This window comes from Phaenicophaeus curvirostris, chromosome 2 (assembly GCF_032191515.1).
Source record: "Phaenicophaeus curvirostris isolate KB17595 chromosome 2, BPBGC_Pcur_1.0, whole genome shotgun sequence".
Taxonomy (NCBI): domain Eukaryota; kingdom Metazoa; phylum Chordata; class Aves; order Cuculiformes; family Cuculidae; genus Phaenicophaeus; species Phaenicophaeus curvirostris.
In genome coordinates, this window is record NC_091393.1 from 14,237,991 (window position 1) to 14,264,388 (window position 26,398).

The following is a 26,398-nucleotide window of genomic DNA, read 5'->3' on the forward strand; positions in this document are numbered from 1 at the left end:
TAGAGTAGGAATTACTGTAAAAAGTTAGAGATAGAGTAGGAATTACTGTAAAAAGCTCTTGATCTGGGAGAAAAGGATTGGAATAAATATCACACAGAAAACTTTCCAGCCTAAGTCTTTCATTAATTTCTCCATGTCATCTTAATATTTTTTAAATCTGTAAAAAGTTATACTGAATAAAATTCTCCCCACGTGTAATTTTTCCTCAAATGAAGTGCATACCTTTCAAATTATGAATTTCTTACGTGTCCTAGGAAAATCCTCACTATATAAATAATTGAACTCATCTGCTGTGAACACAAGTATTCCTTCTCTAGCAGTCTAAAATGTATGCCTAAGTACACATCTTGTACTTAGTACTTTAAATAGTAATTGCTCCTGTGAAGTCACTGGAAATCCTTAAAAGGATTTGACAGTTTCCCCACAATCTTTCAGTGAATGTAGTAGCTGGGCTGCGCAGTGCTACATCCACTGATAATTCAGCAGCTGAGGAACTCAGTAGAGGCTGCTCCAAACTTCTCAGCTGTTGACAGGCTTGACTTGCTGAGAACACTGGTTAAATATAGAACAAGCGAGCTGAGCTCAACAAAGTCATTGCTGTAACACTGTGTGAAGAGAGCAGAAGAGGGGAAATACAATCTGAGAACTAAACTGCCAAAGCCTAACACCACCTAGCAACAGTTGAAAAAACTTCTAAACAAAAGTCTGAGTGAGACACAGACAGAATATACCTCCTACTTCTCCTGCCTGGGATTTCTGCGAGAAGCAGCTCCGGTCTTCTGTTCTTTACCCTGTTTCTTTTATTACTTCAGCTGCTGGTAGACCTAGAAAAGTGGGAAAAGTTTCTTTGTGTTCTCCTGGGCTGGATCAGGCTGCTGCTGTGGTAATACTGTGGGACAAGCTCCTGTGATCTTGTGTTGTAAAGGATATATTCCTGAGTTTGTACTCTAGACAGGTAAGACTGAGCTAATGACTCCAACGCATTCTTTTTACAAGAAGTTATTTTATTTTCTAGTGACTATTGTATCTTTCCTTCTATGAACAATTGTCTGCATGATTTGGAAATGTCAGTAGATTAAAGCTGGGATAAAAGTTTCAGGGTTTTTTATGCTTTCATCTCAGAAAAAGGTTGCTTAAATAACTTCTGCTCTTCTTAGAACAAGTAGAAAGTAATAATACAAAAAGATTGTATAGGTTTTGATATGTATCTTGCGCAATCTGCGTACATGCTGTCAGAAGACAAACCAACATTTAAGAATAGAATACATATCACCCCTTACTAGTGATAGTCCAGCAGCTATTTAAAACAGTGACTGCCTGCGTGATAAGCAAGAAGAAATAGCCATTCAGTAACTGAATTAACTGAATACTTTGTGACCCAGCGAATTTGGACTTTTTGTTTCCTTACTAACTTTTAGCATACAGACACACCTGGTGCCTGTTGTGCTATCCTTGTGACAACAACTCTTGTTTTTTCCCCTTGCACTTATATACATAGAATTAATACTAATTTCTGCTCAATTGATAACCTGTTTAATGCAACTATACTAAAGACTGACCTTATGTTTATTGTACACAAGAGTGCTTGAGCTGCCTTGTTGTTATTAAGTGTTTGTTTCTTTTAGCAAAACAAATGAGAAACCAGTTCTCAGATGTTTTACCCTGACAGCAGAATGGAAGCCTGTTTGTCTATTGGAAATGCCTATCCTATGGTCCCATAAGAGTAATGTGAGGGAGGCACTGCCTAGTATGGCTTGCTCTGTTTATACTGATAAAAGCAGTTTCATCCATTGAAGAATGAATCCCGCACTCTGTCTTTTAAAGCCATTTTCTCCAAACAAAGGAAATCTATTATGCATAGATTTTTAAAAGACACACTGATTATGAACTCATTGGCAGTATAAATTCAGTTATGAAGGCAAAGATTCAAATAACACACGTAATCCATGCAAAAATCCTGATCACAAATTTTTGTGGAATTGTCTCATATAAAAAATATTTATCCTAAAGAAAGAATGGACTGAATGAGTGTATGTTGACTGTCTGTATGTTTGACATAGTCTGTCAGCTCTGAAGTTGCTTCAGGAAGATGAGAAGCTCTTGCTTTAGCCAAATAATACTAGTTTCATCCCTGCATACTATATAAATGACATCAACATCACATCTTAACAGTGACACGCTTGCAGACTGGGTGAAATTAAAATACTCTGAAGCAACTTTGACTTGGTGGCTGAGAATGTAACTGCCTGTGAAATACCAAGATAATTGAAATATTAGGATGGAGGAGAATTCTTAAAAGCAAAAATGATACAGTTTACGTTTTGTTTCATAGTGAAGGGCACACTACTTAAGCACTAAATAGGAATTCTTTTTAGTGACCATGATTTAATGTGATAATTGATTGTTACTGTGGAGTTACTACAGCACTATGGTATCCTGAATGTAAAGCTTGAAAGGGAACTTTGGTATTACTTTTTAATATAGACGTATCGCAAGAAAGTTATTTTTTCATAAGAAATCTGTACAGTGAAAACTAAACCTGACACAAATTCATTTGTACAGTTTTTTTAATCTAGACATTAGAATGAAAATTACCATTTCTTATTTTGACTAATTTAATTGGCAAATAACATGGAGAAATGGCAAACTTGACCTTCTGAATATACAGGGATGACAACATTTGGGAAAATGCTATCCTAATTATTGACTGCTTTTTTATTTTAGTTGTTGTACCACATAATGTGTGGTTTTACAGGTTTGCTTTTCTTGCACAATTTACATTTAGCAAGTTTTCAAAATCCAAAGGCAAATTTACCAGCCTGATAACAATCAAATAAAGTGACTTTTGAACAGTCTGATAGCAACTTCCAACTCTAACACATGGAGTTGTCGTTTTACATACATCTGTCTGCCATTCTATTTCAAAATGGAGGAAGAAGCTAAAATTACTCTTCTCAACAGGTGTCCACAAAGAGGCTCTGGGATTTTCCAATCAAATCAGTGGAATATGTAATGTGGCTATTCAGCAGATGGCCTCATATTTGAAGAATAGCCAATTCTACTAATGGCTACTGTGAAACCAAGCTCAATTTTATATCAAATCAAAAAGTAGTTTAGGTTTTGGTGATATGCTCCATTGTAGAGATTTTCCTGGAAGATGAGTAGTCGTAGCACACCCGTTTATTTTCCTCATTATATATTTTGGTTTTATGTTCCCGTAATTGTGGAATGAATGGTGCCTTTCATGGTGCTAAAGACTGTGTTTCCCTCTCAGTCAGAATATGCTTCCAGACTCTGCCTGTGGCTTGTTCTTTCACATTCATCACAGCAGTATTATAATATATGGCCTCTTTTAGCCAATCCAGCAAAAGCTAAAGTCGTCATTTTAACTGAGAGTTTTGTCATCGCCTCAGTCTTTCAATCTCTTTATAGAATGTCTGATTCTTTTATCATCAAAGACTTAAAATTCATTTTCAAAGCTCAGCACTATTCTGTCCTTGCCTACATCTGCCCTGATTTTCCCATACTCGTCCTGCTCATATCTGGTAGACTATTAAGCTTTGATCTTGGTGTTAACTGGTTCATCCTCTATGCTACTGGCTTGAATAAGCTAGAAATTGGCTTAATGATATATGAATTTTCTACAGTGCCTCTCACTGTAGCACCTGACATTGATGTAATGGAAAGACTAGACTTGCCTATTGACAAAGCTATTTCAATGCAAGTAGGACTCCTGAAGATATAGTTGTGCCTCCTGGAAGCAGCTTGTGGAGTAAGAAGCATGAGTATATTGGGAAATCTTTATTAGTACGCCCTGTTTTGTTCCTCTGGGTCACAATTTTGCCAGTGTAGCCATACACTTATTAAAAGCTTTTTATTGATACAAGTGTATCTGTAAAACTCCTCCTGATACAGGATCTTTCTGTTGGCACAGATTCCACACATATTTAATTTAAGGCTTTTGTGACCTCTTCTAACTTGGTTGATGTTGTCCCAGTCATAAGTTAAGAAAGTGCCTCAAAGCTGTGCTGAGTCAGAACCCAGGTTTATGCCGCTGAATTCAGAGTCAGGTCTTAGTGTTCAATGATTAGCAGATAAATTTCCACTGCCCCTGAGAACATTTAACAAAATGGATCATCTTTCTTCCTGTCCAAGTAATCTTTTTCCTAGGAGACATTTTACTTTTTCTCTTATTTCCTGTTTCTTCCCTCCCTTTCTCAAGGTCTGGTGTTGCAGTTTGTCATCATATTTTAATATATAAATTGAATTTGGAGGCAGAGATTTTATCCTTCTACATGTCTAAAGTGCCATTTAGAGAAATAAAGTTATAATATTTGTGAAGACGCCATATGAAACCACAAGGCAAAGGAGAAGGAACTCCGCTTCATCTATTCTTATTTCAACAAAAATATTTTGTATATAAAACCTAATAAGAAATGAAAGCTAGAAAGGTATATGTGTTCAAATAGTGATAATCTGTTGTATAGAAATGTTTAAATATTTCTTTACGAGACGCACAAACACCTATAATTTTCAGCTTCATCATCTTATTCTGGTGCATTTTGCATTTAGCCTTTTCTCTTTTAATTTCAGTGTTTTCTACTGCAAGTTGCTTCCTAATTTTATACAGAATACAGGGAATTATTTGGAAAACACAGGTTTTCCTTGATATTGAGGATATTGGACAACTGAGGAAATAATTATTTAATAAATAATTAAGATTTATTAACCTCTCTTTTTCTTATTTAGTACCTAGCGTTTGTTCCAAGTTAGTGGTACTAGAAAAATAAAGCATTTATGACACAATCCTGTAGTTATTCTTTGAGGTACTAGTGTCCAAAGGACAGGAACAACTGTACCTGTTTCCTGTTCAGGAGAGACAGTTCGAGTCTCCCACCATGTTGAAAATTCCGTGACGCCTGATGTATTTGTGAAAAATGTGCCTTTCTGGATACTTGATTAGATTTGTCTTTTTATTTTGGGTCTTTTCACCTTCTCCTCCAGCTTCTGCAGGTAATCAGCACTTTCTGTATTACGTTTTATTCTTATCATCATAACAAAATAAGTACTGATATCAATGCAAACATGAAGTCTTTCTAAATTGGACAGCTTTTTTTTTTGTTTTAAATTCAAGATTGTTTTGCTCTATCATTCTCATTCTGCTTTGGCTGGACTACATCTCTACTATATCTCTTTTCCACAAGTAAAGTATGCAAATGCTAGCTCTAAAGATAATGTGTAAGATTACATAGATTGTGGTAGCCTCAAAAATGGTTCGTACAAGTTACAAACACAGAGAAAGAGACAACTCCTACCGCGAAAGCACAAATCCCGAAAGAGCAATTGCATTTTATTTTGAAATCATTCTTCTATAGATACCCAGCTGTTAAATACGAGATTTATCCTGGGCTGCTTAGAGGGTAATGTTCTCAGGCAATGAAATGGCATTCCTTATTTTTCCCCCCCCTTAAAATGGAAAATTGCTATATGTGGCATTATAGAACTGAAAAGAAAATGAAGAATTCCAACATCTACTCCCTTAATTTTACGGCTCGGTGAGAGCTGAAACTTAATCAGAAATGTGTCAGTGCATGTGTGTGTGCCTTTTGCAAGAAAATAAACGCTTTTTGGCATTACAGAATGCATTTCTTAAGGAGTGGGACAAACATACCCGAAGGACAGGGAAACAGGCTGGAGCTTGTACTTTTTCCCTTAAATGGGCAACCCGTTACTTGCTGTTCGCTGACACAAGCAAAGGGGTGTGTGAATCTAAATGATTGCTGTACAATGTCCGAATGAGTTTCGTTTCAAAGCTGATAAAATAGTGATTAAAATCTTAATTATCTATGATGTGTGGGCAGACTCATTCAGATGTTAAACCACTGGGGTTTCAGAACAAGAGCAAAAATCTTGATGAATTTGCAATAAACCTTTTCAGTTTGGTTTATACACTTTAAAAGCTCTTTAAAACAGTAAGGGTTGCTTTCTTTGCTTTTCCTTTTTGGGGAAGTGGTGTCAAAGTGTATAACGCTTTGTGATTCATGATGTTCAGAAGCTTATTCTAGTGCATATGTAAAAGTAATATTTTGGAAGCTATATCTGTTTTCTCTATGACAGCTATGGTGTTTGGAGGCTTGTATGTTTGAAGGGTAGGTATCTAAGTAAATAATGTGTTATGGCTGTGGATAGCAGAAGCTACAGCTTCACTAACAAACTTGTGAAAAAATGAGGAAAAAGTGGATTATATTGTAATAACAGAAAAGGGTTTCATTAGACACTGGTTTTAAGGCTGCTCCTATTAAAACATAGTACTTGAAAATTAAAGCTCCTGTGTGCCTGGTACAAGCAGTTTGATCAGAGTTTATCAGACTGCTTGTGTTTTTCAGAAAATATAAAGCAAATGAACGCAACAGAAAGCAGAAGACTGCTAACATCAATGTAATCGAATAGCTGCCAGCTTGCCTTGTTTATCTAAGAGATCTCTGTGAAAATAAGGTCTTTCCCACACATGCATGAGTCATAGGATGTAATGGGGCTAAGCAGACTTGCTTCAGCTTTCTAATGTGCACATATCTAAACTAACCTGTTTTAGTGGCTGTTCCTGCAGCTAAATGAGATCTAACTTGACAACAGGAAGGGAAGTGGTGGTGAGTTCATGGTGCTATTTCAGTGTAATAACCTGAATGTTAAGGAAACAATGCCATTTCCATTTATTGGGAAAACTGCAGTTACCATGGCAACAAATATACAATACACTAAAGAAAAACATATAATAATTATCCTAAAGTTCAGTCTTGTGAACTCAGTAGATAGGATGTTTATGAAACCTCACACTATCTAGTTATGTGGCTCAAAGGACATTTTTATTTTTAACATATATAACTCAGATTGTTGAAAATATATCCCTTTAAAAGCCATAAGCAAGGACAAGGACATAAATGGAAGGGTGGCAAAACACGTGTGGTTACCCGTGCCTGATTCAATGTTGGGCTGACTAAAATTTTTTAAATATTAGGCAAAATCAATTTCTGTGTCTGTCATACATACTTATCCCCAAAATCTCACTTATCCCACCACGTGTAATCACAAAACCTCCTGGACTTTTAAAGTAAAGGTTACAGTACTTCTTCTATAGTGTGTTATTTCTCCTCCTTATATTCTTCTACAAGGGTTTCTGTAATAAATAGGAACACAAATTATATTCCAGTAGATACAGATTTCAGTTTCTCAATCTGATAAAATTCTTTAGAGAAAAATTTCTTAGTTTCTTATTGTGGGCAAGACATAGAAGGAATGGAATGATGTTGTTGGGCATGTCATACAGTGCAGAACAAGATGTCACTTTCGTGTGGAATGACACACATGGCAATAGAGCTCCTGAGTGCCAAAGGGACCACATGTTATGTGGCAGTTGGCTATGGGAACCACTGCTGCTTTGAGTGACAGGAGCCAGAGGCTGGAATCCAAGTCACAAAAGGTATCACACTGCAAACAGTAAAAGGCAGCATCACAGTAGCGTGTCCTTCGAATGAGATGTGCCACTTATGGAGTTAGAGAACCAGGATTTAGGTGGAAGGAAATGACAAAAGTTGTCCAGTCTCACTCAAAGTGGGAGTAATTCCAGCATTTGATCAGGTTTCTTGGGGCTTTGGTTATTTGCAGTTATGTTAAGTATTTTTAATTGGTAATTATTATAAGGTCTCACATCTTATTTGGATCACAAAGTTTTGAACGTGGCTGATTCAGAAGTATTTTGCCAGTAATGATTATCAATGTATCAAAATCAATAAGCTGAATAAAGGATGGCTGGAGAGATGATTAATAGTACCTAAATCACAGGCTTTTGGCACTTTCAAAATTGCAATACAATCAATATCTGTACAGGTGTTTTTCTTGTTTGATTGTGTCACGTTTGTTGTGTTATATGCTAAAATAAGCATAATAAGAATGATAAATATTGTATGTAACTATCTATCCTAGTTTACTTCATGTTTTAGAATGCACAACCTCCTCCTCCCTGCCACATTCAGTTTGAAAGCCAAACATTTACAATTAGGATGCCATTAAGAGGCAATGTCTTGGCAAAGGAATGCTGAAAAAATGTTAAGTATATTTTATCTTTATCTTTACAGGTAGTCTAATTAGCAGAAAGGTTAGCATTGAGATTGGCAATAATAAGCAAATTAGAAAGGAAGACAGAGATGGTGCTTTTGAGGAAGGAAACTCTGGACTGCTGAGCTCACTTTTCTTACTGAAAAACTCCTTCCACTTGTATCCTACTGTAATTAAAATTGTGCCATCATCAGTAGAGATGAATGGGAAAAAGCTAGGAATTCTCACAGGTAGTGGAATACTGAGGTCTCAGATCCCATTGTGCTTGTCTAGAGCAAACTCAGCACTTGCTGCAGAGAGAAACTTGAGGAGTTAATGTGACTTGTACACACACTGATGTAATACAAATTACCCTTGCAGCTTTTGTAAGGAAAAAAGCTGTCATATGCTCCAATAGGGATTAAGTTAGTGAGGAAGTTAGTGAGATTTAGGAAGAAGGGATTGTGCTTTGAAAGATGCTAGAATGGGCCAGGATAGACACAAAGTGTTTCAATATGAGGCTAGGAAGCTTAGTGATTTAAAGCTAGGGGCCTCTAAACCATGGATTAACCAGGTAACAGCATCTTTAACTGCCTTGCATTGAGTCCATCTGGGCAATGGTCTTTAGAAGTAGTTTATGGGTTGAAGAAAAAAAATAACTAAACTGATTTTCCCAATTTCAGAGAACACATTCTTAAACCCAAAATTATCTTGGAAGAGTTTTTAAATGGAAAGATGGGATAAAATATTAATAGCATTGATATAAAATTTGGTCTATTTGTAAATGGAAATACACAACAGGATTGCTACAGTATTTCATGACCATTCTGAGCCCTTTCTGTGACAGTGATGCAGCCTGGCTCCAAGAGAACAAATTCCGTGTGATGATACTAGTTTCTAGTCCCTGCTCAATATCACTACCAGCCAAACACCATATGAAGTCCAACACACACACACAAAAAGAAACTGTGCCTATCATTATTTTTATTTTATTTTTATATATTTTATATATTTTTATTTTATATTATTTTTATTTTTATTTTTTAAGAAAATCACCTATGATCACCTTCCAAATAGCTCCCTTCTGAGTTGACACACAGCTGCATATGATGCTGCCAACATAAAATGCAATTCCACAGATCCTTGTCTGAAAGGCTATTGAGGTTCTCCTTCGGATCTTCTGCTGACAAAAACGGTTCCTTTGAGCACCAACTTGATCTTTGGGAAGAGGGACCCAGGTCTGCCCAGTAGGGTGGGTGCTTAAGCACAGTGATGTTGTTGTTAGCTAAAAAATGCTTCACAGACAAAGCGTTGTGGGCTGGCGCATATCAACGTTTTCTGACTGAGGGTAAGAAAACCTCTATATTTGAATATGTGTCCACTCATGCTGAGTGAAGTGATTGAGTGGAGCCTTGTCTCACTGTGACAGGTTAGAACACGTTCTATAACCATCTCTTTGTCTCTTCCCTCCCACTCTTTGTTCCCAAGCCATAGGGTTAGTCTTGTTTTTTTGTGTCTCGGACCTTATATATTACCACAGATCTCTTAGGACTAATGAAGTCCTAGAAAAAAATGTGATGTTATCTATAAACAGTGTAATGAGTTTCTCCTTAGCTCATATAGCACAAAGGAAACACAGGAATGTATCAGAAATAAACTGAATAATCTATATAAGTTTTCAGTTGATATGCTGTTTGTAACTGTTAATGAATAAGAAGAGCAGGAACAATTCTTCAGGCAACTGCTATCAACTCAAATAAAAAAAAATCCCTCCAAGACAGCAATGAATATCTAAAAATGAGGCAAGAATAACTGCAGACAAAGAGAGTTAATTTAGATACCTCCAGCATTAGTTGTATAAACAAAGACTAAATCACACTGCAGGGAATAAGCTGTAAGTGTGACTGGACATGTGATAAATTGCTTATTAATCAGAAAAGCTTTGCTTCCTTTTCCAAAATATTTGTGCCATGTTTGAATTTTGTTGTTTACTCCTTTCAAAGAACGTCACCTTAAAATGCAAGACGCTTGGGAGGAGGAAGGCTGGCTAAATGGCTGGCTTTTACATCACTGACTCCTTGTATGACTCTCAGCAAGTTATTTACTTCTACACGTTCAATAACACCTGGGATGTTACAAGAATAAATATAGTAGTGACTTTGACACCCTGACATGTATCAGTATTGAACATCATGTCAACAGCTTTGAATAAGGAGACTTAAATAGCCCTCCTTGGAAACCAGATTCTGCTGGGAGAAGTAGGAATACAAGTTAAATTAGTATGAATGACAAGAATAAGTATTTTTAGAGGAGTTCCCCAGAGGGAAGATAGCTATGCCCTGAGTTGTGGATAGCAAGAAATCAACCATAATGGTAAAGCACAGCAGTAAAAGGAAAGAGGAGGATAGGGGACGTGACCAGGAAGCTGTAAAAGCAAACCCATACCAAAATAGAAACCTAACTAGTGTCAATACTAAGATTTTTATGGAAAAACAAAAGCATTCCCTTAGGTTCAGTTGTACCAGAAGTAATTCTCAGGGCAAAGATGGTGCTGTCAGCTTGTGGGCTGCATGTCATTTTGGAAGTGCTCAGGATGAGTTGCCTGGTACGGGGAAGTGGCTGCTGGGGAAAAATAAAAACAACCTGGAGGAAAAAGGGTCATTGATGGAAGGGATGGGCAGGTGGTGGCTGCCCAAATTAGCTTGTAGTGGTGGGGTGGTGACAGAGCTGCTGTGGGTTTGGGGGAAGGCCACATAAGCCTCATATACTGGCTGGTGAAAAAGACAGTGCCTGGAAAACGTATATGTCCTGCAGCGCTGCCTGTCTTCTGCAGGCTCAGCAGATGGCCAGGGCTTCAATGAAGCTGGTGAAGGGGCTGGAGAACAGGCCTTATGAGGAACGGCTGAGAGAGCTGGGGTTGTTTAGCCTGGAGAAGAGGAGGCTGAGGGGAGACCTCATTGCTCTCTACAACTACCTGAAGGGAGGTTGTGGAGAGGAGGGTGCTGTCCTCTTCCCCCAAGTGACAGGGGACAGGACAAGAGGGAACGGCCTCAAGCTCTGCCAGGGGAGATTTAGGCTGGACATTAGGAAAAAAATTTTCACTGAAAGAGTCATTGGGCACTGGCAGAGGCTGCCCAGGGAGGTGGTTGATTCACCTTCCCTGGAGGTGTTTAAGGCACGGGTGGACGAAGTGCTGAGGGTCATGGTTTAGTGTTTGATAGGAATGGTTGGACTTGATGATCTGGTGGGTCTTTTTGAGCCTGGCAATTCTATGATTCTATGATTCTATGATTCAAGTCCTGCCTGCTTTGTTAAAGCAACGGCAGCAGCCCAGGTGTGGCTCTTGGCAGCTGAGATTTTTGACAAGGACTTACCCTAGGGATTAGGTTGCCATTACACGACTCTCAGCTTTAACTAAAACCAAATAAAATTAAGGGGGAAAAAGAGTCCTGGTGGCTTTAAGGAAGCTTCAAGGGCGTTGAAGTCTGTGAGCTGTAGATGAACTGAGGCCACAAGGTATAGCTAAAAAATCTCCTCAAACACAGCTTCGGAAGATTATGTCAAGATTTTGAGAGTGTATGGTTGGCAATACCAGCAGACAGAAAGGACAGGGAGTCTGAGAGCAGGGCAGTCTCATGCTCACATATGTGCCATGGCACAGAGGGACAAGGTTTGCAGCTGCTGAAATAGCACTGAAGGCAGCTCAAGTCTACCACACCATAACCTGGTGTGATATAACAGCACTGGCAACTGTGAAGATAGGACTGAAGCTAGTCCAGATGAAAGCAGGAGGTCTGGAAATGATTTCTTAGTCTACTTGAGAATCTTCCCAGGGGAACGGAAGAGAGGGGAACTAAATTACCTTTCCCTGGATTTCATGAAAGGAAGGTCAGGTTTTGGTAGTGAGACCATCCCCTGATAAAAGACGAGAAGCGTGGAAGTCCAGGCAGCCGCCCATGTTTCTGGGAGTGCCAGCACAGGCTGCACAGGGAGAAAACTGCTCTGCATGACTTGATCTGCTGCAAGTGGCAGTGAAAGCTGTAGGCCTCCCTTGGGGCACAGTGGGGGAAGGCTTGTGGGAAGATAAAGAAAATGCACCTACCAGAAAAGAGTAGGGGAAGAGTGAAAAATTAAAGTCTCCTGGGGTGGTTACACTAAGCTACAAGAAAGGGGAGTGGGAAGAAAAGAAACCAGTGGCACCCTTTTACGTAATCCCAACAAACTTTAGCAAACTGGTTTATTTCCATTGAAAAAATGGGGGCCCGTGGTGACAACATTTTAAAGGCTCTAAAAATGCTAGGGAGTTGCAAGCGTACCATAGGGTTGTACTGAAATGTAGCGGCATTTCAGCAAACAATTCAGCATTGGGGAGAGGGGAGCTTCTCCCCACGTGTACATAGCACCCATGCTCATACAAAAACATCGTGCCGTTCTTTAACAGACCATGAGTTCAAAAGGTTTGTTTAAAGGCTCGCAGCAAATTGTAGCATATAGTTTGGTGGGTTTTTTTATAATCTAGGGGGTGCATTTTGTTTTCTTGGTTTGTTTTTTTTTTCCCTTGTTTTCTTTTTGTAGTGAAAAGACAAAGTTATACCCTTGGGCTTTTGGACCTACTGTCTCAATGCTGAACCTAATATCTAATCACTAAGCTCCCCTGCAGAGCCTACTTCATTCTTTTTTTCCTGGTGTAACACACAAGGGACTCTGAGAAACAGGCAGCTAGTAATTTCATTTCAGGGTGGTCATTTGGTTGCTTCTTGAATCAGGCAGCTTAAGATGCCTGAAAACAACTCAGTCTATCTCTGCCAGTGGATACATATACATCACATCTCTGATGTGTCTAAGCTTCCTTGGCCTCTGTCCAGGAACATCTAGATTTCCTGACTCATGGCAACGTACCCTGTCCAGTTGAACTTCATTAGCAGCAGCTCAAAAATCAGAACAGTATTCTGTTGTTGCATAAGTTTTTCCAAGCAGTAAACAATAACACCCTGCGGTAAGCCTTATTACATTTATCTTAGAATTCAAGATCCAGAAGGGACTGAAGCTTATTATTTTCTTTAATAGTAATCCAAAAAGACTGCAAGTTATTATTCTTTAATAAATATTTTCAGGATAGTTTAATCTCTTATTCATTAAATGTTCTGAAAAGGAAGAAAAAAATGTTACAGAAGCTACAAGTCAATAGTTTTTCTTCCAGCTGAGAAACATGGTTATGACTTTTTATTGTCATATCAATTTTGTTGTTATATCAGCACTTGCACACCAAAATAGCGGAGGTAAGTTTAGGGCTACAGAAGCTGAGAATAATTAGGAGGAAAAAATACATTTCATAGGAGTAGTAATGTATTGTTCAGTAAGCCCGATTCTAAATAACTATTCTATACTTATATCTCTAGCATTTATTTAAAACATATTCAAAGCAGTAGCATTATCAACTGTCTCAAAGCAGGTATGAAAATAAACAGTCTGTGACTATTAATGTGGTTCATTAAAAGAAAACTCTGTCTGACACTCATATCTATTTTGGAGCTACGATTGCTCCATTCCCCTTCTTGTGGCATGATGCAGCTGCTCTTTCTTCAATATTTTTGCTGACAGCTACAGCTGACAGATAACATTTCAGTTCACCCCAGCACCAACCCTGTCTCAAGGCTCCCTTACTTAGACTGAGAAGTCTGCCTTCCTCATGGCTTTACCTGCATCACAGTGCAACTCTAACTGTGATATTATTCATACTGGACCCTTGCAACAGAGCAGCAGAAATAGAGCTGTGGTCAGAACATGTGCTGGGGAAGGACATCAGCCATCCCACAGCTGCTAATGGCACAGCAACAGCTCCTCTTCTTTCCCTTTTACTTCACCTCCTCTCCCACACTCTAAGAAAATAGGCACCTGAATCCGGAATAAAAGTAATATTGCATATATAACTATGCAACATGTCCATTAATATTTATTAACAATACATTATTTGTCACTTTTTAAATTATAATTTTAGCTATATTTGTTGTCATAATCAATATAAAAAAATATCCATCTGAATGTATAATCCTTTGGCAAACAGGCTTTGATTTCTTGCTTTGTAAAAGTTTTCATGTACTAATCCATCAGTAACACCGTGGCAATTAATCCAAAATTTTTCACTAGTGAAGCTCTGTTTTCCTCCCAGACAGAAAACAAGAACCTTTACACTCTTTACAGTGCTCTCAGTTGTGCCCCAAACCTGTTGAGGCTGTAAGAGAGGTGGAGAAGAAAGTGGAGGGTAGTTTTCAGAAGCCTGAATGTAAAAGAGACCCAAAGAGAAAAATGAGAAGGAGGCATCACTCAGCCAGTCTTTCAAAGGAATTCCCAGGAAAATTAATTATGATTAAGACTGTGCTTATATCTCTACTTTTTTTGATTGATGGTTAAGTCTAAGAAATAAAAACTTATAAATAAATGCTTTGCTATGGTTTTTTTAGGATTTGCAGTGAGGCACATTAGTTTTTGTTTGAATTAAATATTTTACCAGACTGCAAAAATACTTTATTATGGGTCTGTTGTAGTAAAATTTAAAGATCAGGAGGCCAAGGGGAGTTTGGAACCATGAAAAGAACCAAAACAACCCACAAAGGAAAATGTTAGACTATTTCATTGATACAATAGAGGGATTAAATTTAGTCGTCCACCTCCCAGGGAAATGCTTTAAATACAAGGTATTCTGATATCACTGCTTCACTCTTTGCAGAAAGAAACCCCCTACTTTGTATGAAATACATGCAAAGTCACAGAGTTGTTGTGTGACCCACACTCACTCATTTGTATTCAAATAGCCATTTTGAATCATGCAGACAATTTGGACAACAGTTTCTTTCAGTATAGTAAGAAGTTAAAACTCTACTGGGCCTTGACAGGGAAATGGGACATATGGAAAAAGAGAGCAGAGAAACCACTTTCTCGTCATTTTTCTTCTTCACTCTGATAGTACCTCTGACGACTTGTGATGTTAGTGTAGGGGGAAAAAAGATGGAAATAGCAAAAGGAATTGTTTCTGCTGTTCATCCATTCGGTTTTCATTTTTTGTTTCTCTGAAACTTTATACTGAATTTGGCCCAAATCTCTAACAGGTTCTCAAACCCGTGCTTTTAGGTGGGATGCATGGTAGATGAGAAGAAATTGCCTGGCAGAATTTCAGCTGCAGGCTTTAGAGTCACAGAATCACCAGGTTGGAAAAGACCCATTGGATCATTGAGTCCAACCATTCCTATCAATCACTAAACCATGCCCCTCAACGCCTCGTCCACCCGTCCCTTAAACACCTCCAGGGAAGGTGACTCAACCACCTCCCTGGGCAGCCTGTTCCAGTGCCCAGTGACCCTTGCCATGAAAAATTTTTTCCTAATGTACAGCCTGAATCTCCTCTGGCGGAGCTTGAGGCCATTCCCTCTCGTCCTGTCCCCTGTCACTTGGGAGAAGAGGCCAGCTCCCTCCTCTCTACAACGTCCTTTCAGGTAGTTGTTGAGAGCAATGAGGTCTCCCCTCAGCCTCCTCTTCTCCAGGCTAAACAACCCCAGCTCTCTCAGCCGTTCCTCATAAGGCCTGTTCTCCAGCCCCTTCACCAGCTTCGTTTCTCTTCTCTGGACTCGCTCCAGAGCCTCAACATCCTTCTTGTGGCGAGGGGCCCAGAGCTGAACACAGTATTCAAGGATATATTCAATATATCCCAGGTAACAATATCATTATTAGCAGAGCCAGGAAAGGAAGCTAGAAATTATGCTCTGTAATGCACTTTAAACGTAAGACCCCAGAAAACCACAAACCTTGCCTTGCTGCAAGGCAAGTGAAAGGCAAGAGCCCTCAGGGTACTGCTGGCTACAAGTATCACCTTGGAAAGCAAGAGATGTGGTCAGTGCTACTGTGTGCCACTAGAAAAGTTTAGTATCAGGACTAAGCAGTGAGGCAAAAGGGATCTTCCCAGCAGGAGTTCCCGCACCTGCTCACTCTGCCAGGGCTCTCCCTTCCTTCAAAGGCTTTCATTTTTGTCTGTATTTAGAAGAAATGCAGATGTCTGTTGTGAGTCACAGTGCCGTGTGGTGCGGATTCCCAAGGGGCAAAACTTTGGTAGCAGGATGGATGTGTGACTGTAACATCAGGGGCTAAGTAAGAAAAGCACATCCTTGAGCCATTAGAGATAATGGGCAGGTGCCCCGGCCCTGCTCCAGGCCAGGGCAACTCATTTAATACCCATAGTATTTTGGTATTAATCTCATATTTCCATTTCTCTCCATTTACTAAACCTAAGCAAGCACAAAGCCATCACTGAAAAAAATATGTACCAGTACAAATAAATAATATGTTGTCACTATACTGTGAAGAAAGAAAAGAACCAAGGTTTTCTGTGAGTCCAGTTATGATACTTCATTATGTAGTCTTTGGCAATTTAAGAAATACCTAGTGCAGGTACTATTGTATTTTAATTTTATTTTATTTTGTCTTCTTTGGAACAACTCTCTTTCCACATGCTTCTCAAGGATGGTGAAATCTTTGCAATTCTGTCATGCATTTCAGTGGAGTCATTGGGATTCTAATTCTGAGGAGTAGCGTTTCATCTGAGTAACCTCTAAAATCAAAACAGTTTCTTTATGGAAACAAGCCCTAAGGCTTTGCCTTGTACAGCAAATGTTAAAACTCCATTGTAGTAAATAGGTCAAAATTCCCAAGGACATCCTAGAAAAGTTTGGCAGAGTGTCAGATAAGTTCATCTTAAAAATGCTGTCATAATAGAACAAAATAGGACATTGGCAGATCAAGTAAAGGAAAAAATATTAGAAAGTTTGGCTGAAACCATTATAAGGAATATTTGGAAAATTCTTAGGCCACCTTTGAGAATGTTCTGTGTATGTCAGGTTACCAATCATGACCATCTCCTTTCTTCAGGTAGTCCTAAGAAACTATGAAATGCACTGAGAATAAGATAATGAAAGTCAGAGCAGACACTACTTCTGGTATTTCAATTACGAACAAAAATATATGGAAAATATGATTTTTTTTAATAACACTTCTGTTTTTATTTTTAGCATCTTTAAAAATGCTTCTTTTTGAACAGAGAAGGGAGGGAATATGTGTGTTGATAAGTAGTCTTATCAGCATAGGTACATTCTGAGACTCATCTGATTGATTCTAGAACTAGTTCATCCAAGTTTGCTTCAGCAAATTTCTCCTAAATTTCCTTTTGAGGCCTCGCTTAGTGTCATGAGAAAACTAGGAAAAATCAAGATGTTCCATTCAGGTACTTTTGTGAGACTGACATATTTCTCTGATCTTGAAAATAATCTGAAACTCTGTTAAGAGAGGTGTTTGAAGGATTTCAATTAGTCTTATGTTTTGTCATTGTGTTAGCAAGTTTATATCTAATTGACTGGGAATTAGTAGTAGATTAAAATGGCAGGTATTAACTGTGAGCAGGTATTAAATGCTAAATTAAAAGGTATGCCAGCTGACTTTAAAATGCGATGTTAATCTGGGACATAGAAGAGAAGATGTACTCCAAAACAAGCTGATAATGCGACCCCTATCTAAGTCTTCCTGACATTTTTCATTTAAAAAAATCTAGTCTCATATGAAGCCCAGTTGTTTACAGCTTTGCCTCAGGTTGTTCAGGCTAGATGTCTGGCTGAATCTGAATGGGTTTTGGAAGTTTCAACTAGAATGCTTTGAGCATTTCCAGGAATGAGATGAGAGAGAATTGTTGTTTGCCCATGTGAAAACAATCACAATCATTTTGCTGAAGAGCTTTAATGTCTCCATGTTCCAGAGTGATCTACTGAAATTCATCCAGGGAACTGCTCTGTGGCAGCAAACTGACTTTTGCCATCCCTGTGAAAATTATGCCAGTCTAAGAGCCACTGAAAAAAGTATTCACTAAAGATACGTGGTAGAGATTTGTGGCTAACTTCTTATGATAGCCCACATATGCTGATGCTGTTTCAGTTCCCCCCATCTCACCTCTTGTTGTCTTATGCAGAAACCAATTCCAGAGAGTACCTCCACCTCAGGATTACAGGGTTAAGCAATACTCTTCCCACAGTTACTTCTTCATCTGAAGCTACATAACTACAGCACAAAAAACAAGGCGAAGGTTCTTGGTTTATCTGTTTCAACAACACTTCATCAGCAGAACCTGTGCCATGGTGGGAAAAATTTTGTGGACAGCATGATTACCCTTGCTGCTAGGGAGTGTCACAGGGAAGGAATAGCACTGTGGCAAGCCCTTGTATGAAACATTTGTACCTGTCAGTCAGGATTCTTTGGAACTTTGGCTATGTCTGTTTTTTAGGAAACTAGACAATGCCAGTGCTGGTTCTCTGACCCTCAGTCCACTTGTCATTGGGTGGTCATTCATAGATTAGTGAACTTCTCTAGCCTTTAAAACAGGCTAGCTATGTCCAGGCTGCCAACCCCTAGCAAAGCTAGTTCCCAGCCAAGGCTAATTCCTGAACCATTCCAGGAAGACCACTGGTTAATCCACGCTGAAATTTTGACCAAGCCCTGGCACTGTTTAGTCTACAAGTTTAGATGCAATCATAGAATCACCAGGTTGGAAAGGACCCACTGGATCATCGAGTCCAACCATACCTATCAATCACTAAACCATGACCCTCAGCACCTCATCCACCCATCCCTTAAACACCTCCAGGGAATGTGAATCAACCACCTCCCTGGGCAGCCTGTTCCAGTGTCCAGTGACCCTTTCCGTGAAAATTTTTTTCCTCATGTTCAGCCTAAGCCTCCCCTGATGGAGCTTGAGGCCATTCCCTCTCATACTGTCCCCTGTCACTTGGGAGAAGTGACAATCCTCATGCCATATGTGTTTGAACACATCAAATGCCTGGGATCATCTGAACAATCACATAAAAAACCTTTCTGCATCATAAAGATATGTTTTATAATTATTGAATCAGGCTCCTCTAAGATTATGGATAGGGTGACTGCTTTCCAAGAATATTTTGAACTTTCAATGGTGGAAAATTCTCGCATTGGAAAATAAATTGTGATAAATGTTTAAATTTTTTTTTTTTAGTTTGTTCCTTAGGCATTAATTTAGTACCTCCTCTGCATGCTCCTTTGTTTGCTTTCTACTGTTCTGCTTCAAATGTCCGCTTTCTTGTTCTCTCTTTATTAAATTAGTTAAAGAAAAAAAATGCAAGCAAACAAGTGCTAATAATTTTAATAAAGCTTGGGGACCCATGTTGCCACCTGAACTCTTGCAATTAGTGAGCATAGCAGAAGATACTTTGGTCAGATGAGTCAAAGCTAATAATGCTTCATTGGGTCTTCTTAGTTCTTCATGGACAAATAGTGCTTAGAGCTACAGGCATAATTGTTGGATTTCACAGGACTATCTCATTTTAAATAGAAAGCTTGTGAACAAGGAACAAAATGCCAGGAAAAAAGGCTTATTTTAACCAAATGTGTTTTTGGAGGACTCTCTTTTATTGAATACTATTTCAATAAGTAACATAATACTCACACATGCAATCCTAAGCTCTGTCAGAGGAGAGACTAATAAGATTGGAATGGTTGGACTCGATGATCCTGGAGGTCTTTTCCAACCTAGTGATTCTGTGATAGTGATTCTGTGATTTCCTTGATGCATCAACAGCTAATCTGTAAACAGCCAGCAAACCAACCAGAAACTCGAAGAACCATTTGAAGCCTTGGCTTCAGCAGGATAGAGCTCACGACTTTATGTTGTGGGAACATGAGGCCGTGCAGCGCTTTCTACACTGTTCCATGCAAAGTAGAGTACTGGAGTCTGCAACAACTCGTATCCCTTGTCCCTTCTCTCCTATGAAAGGACAGTGGTGGTACCATAGAACCCCGGGAGTTGTATCCCTGTTAGGGAGCAGAACCTCAGAGGCAACTCTGTCCCAAGTGATATTATGAAGTTAAAAAGACCATGCCTGGTTTTGCGTAAGTTTTCAATGCCCTGTTTACAATGCACGCTTTGTTAAAATTAGGAATGAATATATCACAACTTTAAAACAAACCAAAAGGACTTTTATCTGCCAACATCCCTGTTCAAATCTTTCTCCAAGAGCTGATGAAATCATCTGACATAAAGCAGAGCAGAGGCTGCATTCTTTACAGAACTTTGAGTGATGCATATTTTACCAACTCATCCGTGAGAAAGGGATTCTTGAACAAAATGGCCAAGTGAAAGAAGAGATAATTTTAAAAATATGCTTATGTGGAATTTTAGTTGTGACATGCATCACGAACATTGCTAATGCTTTCAGATATCAGACTGTTCTGCAATTAAGAAGCAATACAATACACTTTTAAATTGTAGCTCTGAAAATTTATTTCAGAGTAATTTATTTTTCCAGTACTTTTACCTTAAATAGTCTTTCTGGCTTAATAAAAATTTGTACACAGGTTGTTCCTGAGTAGCAACTGTTACATTAATTAAGGTAAATTTTTATATATATGTGAGATTAAGATCCTTGCTGTTTAAGATATTCACCTTTAATTTTAGGTACTTGAGGCATTACCGAAAGCTTAAAAATATTACTGAAAGTTGTGCTGTGACATGTGAGCCATGGAATTCAACTCATTCACATGTGCAGTGATAAGCAGAATGCTCTGCCTTTCATTCTGTCCATGGGAAGAGTTGATTTGGGATTTAATTTAAGGGCGAGGCAAGTGCTTTCGAGATAACATTTTGGAGTTCCCTGCTGCTCTGTTCTTATTTGCAGACCCATTAAATACTGTTTTGCAAGAACAGCTTTCTTATTTGAACTGCTCAGTAATGACAACGAATTTTTGTGGTTTAAGGCTAACAAGGCAGTTCCAGAGCACCTGCTGGGAAATAAGATTTTTGTGTACTTCAGCTGAGGATACAGTGAGCTTCTGTTGCTGCAGGGTATGAATTACAATTTTTCTTCTAAAAATAGAACTATTTTTCATTCAAGCAGTAAAGAAAACATAACATTTACATGCAAATTGATTCAATAAAAGCATCCTCAGTGAGATAACAATACATTTTTCATGTCAGAACTACAGTGGGATAAAGAAGCCTGCTTTCAAGGGCCCAGCCAAGCCATAATAATTTAAAATAGCTGAGCATCAAGTCCTTCAGTTTTAGCTCCATGTCCTGTCGTGAGCAATCAGATGAAAAGAGAGAAGTTTACTAAATTAATAGCAAGCCACCAACTGTTTTTCCCAAGGTGAGGTTTAAGCCTTGTGCTCTCTTAATGCCAACCCCTGCAATTCAGTCAGCTGCAGGGAACTCCACAGTGTAATTTATGGCAGCTGGGGACAGCGTTTCTGCTCAGCTCTGGGCAAGCAAACAAACCAACCAACACACAAACCAGCAGCCAAAAGCAGCTAGCCAGGGAGAGCAAGTGCAGGGCAAGGATGTGAAACTTCCCCTGAGCACTCTCCTAGCCTCCAGCTATTTTCACTTTACGAGATTGCCTGAACCTGATGTGGTTTGCCTGGTTAGCAACTATAAGCGAGTATTTCCTCCAAGTATTTCCACTGTCTCCATCCAAGCCATATTAACTTCTGCATCCTTGGACAAGAGTTCTGCAGATCTGCTGTTCGGTGTGTGTAGAACCACCCTGTTGTCTTTGTCAGTGGAGACTGCGTCAAAGCCCATGTAAACCAAAAATAACTAGCCAAAGAGAGCAGCTGCCAGGACATGACAGGAGCACAGACTAGTTTACTACTAGAACTCTATGGGTTTGAAAGGTGTCAAAGTCACCCACCTTCCTGGCTTCCTCCCCAGACACAGTTGGGATGAGAGGCAGTCAACTCCAGAGCCTTGTGGAGCCCAGTTCCCTGAGCTGCAGAAAAGCCAGGAACGGTGGAGAAAAGACGTGGGTCTCCAGCTGCCACAATGCACAGAAACGAACTGATAACTCTGGGAGATCCTTGAGAACATCTCCTCTCGCAGATGAGGAGTAAAAAACATGCACGTGAAATTTTTGCCCAGTGGTCTAGATCTAGAATTAGTACCATAAGCTTTCTGACCGCCCCTGGACTGTTTGCCCCTAATGTTTCCAAGAAGCACAGAAATCATCAGTCCTTAGGGAGTCTCTACTGTACATACACCAGTCATAATGAAGACTTAAAATCTACAATGCTTGTAGATTCCATAGTAAATCCATCTGTTGTACCTGATAAACAACCCCAAATGAAAAATTGTGACTAATTAGGATTATTTCAGGTGCTTTTCAAGGCCCTTACATGTCTTTGGGGACTCGCTTGTGAAATACATTCATGATCTTTGTCTTGTCAGTGTGTGGCAGCTGCATAGGATCCACAGGCAAGATGCCATGGTTCTTTTGTAACATGAATAAGTGTCTATTAGGAATCCCACCACGGCTACTAATTTATTCCATGTAGACATCAGAGAAGTCATGAGAAAATACAAGCTCCTATACTACCAACTACTAGCTTGGCCTACCGTCACACGCACATTTAAGTGCTGCATTTTGATCAAGCTCTTCCTGAGTATGGCAGCCAGGCTTCATTTATCTTGTCTAAAACAATGCACTGAGTAGTGACCACTTCCATTAGACATGGAGATGATTTAATTTATGGATTGTGTAATCAGTCTGTTTAAACAGTAAAGCACCTATTAAGCACTGAGAATAAAATGCCTAACTACGTTGGTTTTTGCACAAGCCTTTAAGAAAAATCTGTAAGTTTTCAAATGAAGATTAGCATAATTTGACATGTTACTGGGTTAGAATGACATTGCTGTATTTGCAATGGCGGAAAAGAGATCAGGCATCATACTTTAAATAAGGTGATTCAGTGTTTCATGTTACTTTTAAAGTGGGAGGAACAAGAATTAGGAGTCTAATGACAAATAAATCTTGACAAATCAAAGGAGTATATTTTGAAAAAAGTTTTGAATTACTGATATGTAAATTTAGAATCTAGTGTCAGAAAGCATAAATTCAGCATATAACTTCTTTTAAATAGGGATCAAGTTTTTTCTTAAAAATAGCAAGAATATTTCCTCCATGTATGAAAAAAATATTTCAGAACATCAGCTTTCTGAAAACTCACCAGTCTCTGTTTATTCATGACCAATTTTCTTCTGAAAGAGTTCAGAGCACATGGTCAATTTCTGTTCAAATGAAGCACTAATTTTGCTTGAGACAAAAGTAGCAGTTTAAGGAGAAATCAAGACTTTTGATGTGTCTACATCATGTGGACTGCAGAGGTAAATCAGGAACATGAAAAATAGATCTCTCTTCTCACTGAATCCTTAAAAACATATATATGGATGCATGTACCTACGGTAAGGACAAAGGGCAACAAAATTAAATTGAAAAAAATATATGGAAAGTTAACTGCACAAACACGTATGGGTGCTTGATTTTCACCATGTTTGACTAAAGCCAGAAGCTTAGAATGCTTTCTAAAGAATTTTTTATATAAGGTAGGAAAAGACATTAGAAGTCAATAATTCAGGTGCTAAGCCATCCATTAACTGATAACAATGGAGGGATCCTTTTTTTTCCTGAGTGTCTAATGTGAATCTGAAGAGCTGAGATTAGCATTGTTCACAAGAAACTGATGAGAGATTTTCAACTTCACTGTCTAAGAAAGTGAACTGCTAATAACAATAACAGCAAAACTGTAATTAAGTTTATGAAGCCACCTTAAATGGGAGTAGAGTGGATCAAATTAAGATACTATTAATTGCCATAAGACAGAATTATATGGTAAAGTTTTGAGCACCTTTAGAGTAAAATTTGCCTTCTCTGTGCTAGCATGTTTTATATGAAGATAGTGTGCTGCTGTGTCTGTCAAAGTTTCAAAGAGGAGCTACAGGAAAGTGAAAATAGGTGTAGTTCCATCATGGTCATAGATTCGTCCCATTTTGGGGGGCTCTGTGTGTGTATGTGCATTTAGAAAGAAATACTTTTCATAAATGATTGATTTTTATGTAAATATTTTACTGGTTTTTGTGAAAATAGATTTTTTTCCCAAACACTGTTTTCACCCAAGAGGTTTTCTGCTTTGCGGCAGTTCACCAAGAGATTTTTACTTCAAGCTCAACGTAAGTCCCTTCCAACTCAAACCATTCTATGATTCTGTAAGCAATCTTTTAAGCATGAAAAGAATGGAATTCTTCAAACTGTCTCCAAAACCAGGCAGCTCTGTTTTTAACAAACTGTCTTTCCTCTCACGTGTACAACCCACGCTATGACCAAAGTAAATGAGGAACAATCATAATTCTGTTCCTCCAGCTATGTCTTTTGGATACCCTCCAACGTAAAATTAGCACAAAAATGTATTTGTCCTTAATTAATTTATAGCTTAGAGCAGAATACCATAAATAACAGTTGAACTTCAGCTACAAAGGTTTTAAAGTCATGGATAAAATATTGTATAAAATTTGTAATAAACCTAGAGCACAAGTAGAACTAATTATCAGTAATCTTAGGAATTTCAGTGATGGACAACCGAATGTAAAATATGTTTATTTTGCAATACTTTGTTTTCTGTTGAATGTATTGTCATTGTAGGAAGGAAAATTAATTAAGTTGCACTGCTACCCTGAACAAATACGCTTACTAAACTGGATTGTTTGGCTGGGGGTTTTGATTTGTTTTGGTTTAAAATACCTTGAAACACATAAAGTATCCTGGCATATCTTGTTCTGAAGCATGCACAGTTAAACGCTGCAGAATCTGCGTGATATACTATAGCTTTACACAGGAACAGAGGACTGGAAAAGATCAAATACCTCATCAAATCTATTGTCCTAATACTGCAAGGATCCAGTTTCATAATCGTCTTCATAAACTTATCAAGTTCCGCTGTGAGTGCAGTTAGGATTTTTGCTGCTGTTCCTCCAACTGGAAAATTGTTCCCAAATCTCCTTGCTCCAAGTGAAAAACTGTTTCTGATGTCTTGCATAAATTAAATTCTGGCCAATCTGTGCCAATGGGTTCCCTTGCCAACATTACATTTAGTTTAAATGGCTCTTCCATCTCCCTGATGTTTGCCTCCTTGATATATTTATAGACAGTAACTGGATCCCTTAACAGACTTTATTTTGCTAAGCTAACAAGCCAAGCTCTTCATTCTGTCTTCTCATATGATCGGTTCTCTATTCCCCTGATCATCCTAGAAGTCCATCTTTGTACCTGGACAAGTCTGAGGTAATGTGCTACAAATGACCAAGTAGAACAGTCTTGTATAATAGTATAATAAAAGAAACCATGGCAAACAGAGTAATAATTTCAGGCTTGTAAGGATGTGCTGTGCCAAATATTTAGGAGGTTGAATAAAGGTTTCAAAATCGTTTAAAGGGATCTTTATTAGAAAACATGGCGAGGTTCTTCTAAGCTGTTAATTGAAATTGCAATATGAAAGTTTTTAGAGTTATTGGCCAACAGAGTATGCAGTTGATCAGATTTTTTATAGTAATCATTGAAGAAATGGATCTGGCATTTTCAAAGTTTGATTGACAATAACAACTGAGAAAATTCCCTTGAACACTGTGTAGTACGTGATAAATCTTTCCTGGAGAAGCCACAATTGCATTCTCATGTTGACTTTAAGAAATTTCAGTGGCAGAGTTCAGGGTGTTTGTTCCCTGGAGTTAGCTCTGTAAAGTGCTTCTGGCAGTGTGAGCCCCTGTCAGTCAGAAGAGAATATGGGGACAACTGATGCCACCACCTCCCAGGACCACAGAGAAAAGGATATTTATTCAAATCCAGTATCCCCTGTTCCCTTGCACCATAGCTTCTTGGAAAACTCAAGGACACTCCTGACTCCCAGCTGTTAAGCCTGTGACAAGAACCTTTTTGGATGTTTCACTTTTAATTCTTACTGAGTTGATAGTTTAATCAAGTTTCAAGAGCAGCTTCATACAGTAACCTTTTCCCAGTTGTGCTGAGCCTGCCATCCCAGTGTCTGGGGCCATGATCACTGGACTGTGGGACGCCTCTGTTGGTTATGGAGGAAGAGACATAGTTGGGTTGGGGAGGGCATTTGTTTTTCTACAATCCTGCTTTTCTCAGGAATAAAATCACTGGCTTCTTTTCTGGATTCTCTCTCTCCTGTAGCATAAGAAGAAAAGAGAAGAAGTACAAATTTAAGCTGGTACATGCATGTATGAAGATCAATGAAAATTAAATGCTTTTAAAATACATGTTATTTCTTAAGCAAGGGCCAAAGGGAATCCCAACCGCAATTAAAACAATTAAATACATAATATAGGAAATACATGCCAGGGCACCACATGGGTGGCTGCTCTGTGGGGGCTGGGAGCTGGGAGAATCCCCATGGGGAG

At 38.7% G+C, this 26,398-nt stretch overlaps 1 protein-coding gene across 4 annotated transcripts in view; it reads left to right on the plus strand.

Annotated features, from left to right (window-relative positions):
- The first annotated feature begins 487 nt into the window (after positions 1-487).
- Positions 488-26,398, plus strand: part of FILIP1 (filamin A interacting protein 1) — a 114,285-nt gene continuing 88,374 nt past the window's right edge. For 3 of the 4 annotated variants that reach the window (XM_069851328.1, XM_069851330.1, XM_069851329.1), the window contains exon 1: positions 489-955. The gene's annotated coding sequence lies outside the window, so the exon portion shown is untranslated. Of the gene's footprint in view, positions 956-26,398 lie in introns of all 4 variants that reach the window. The other variant, XM_069851331.1, reaches the window with a different exon arrangement.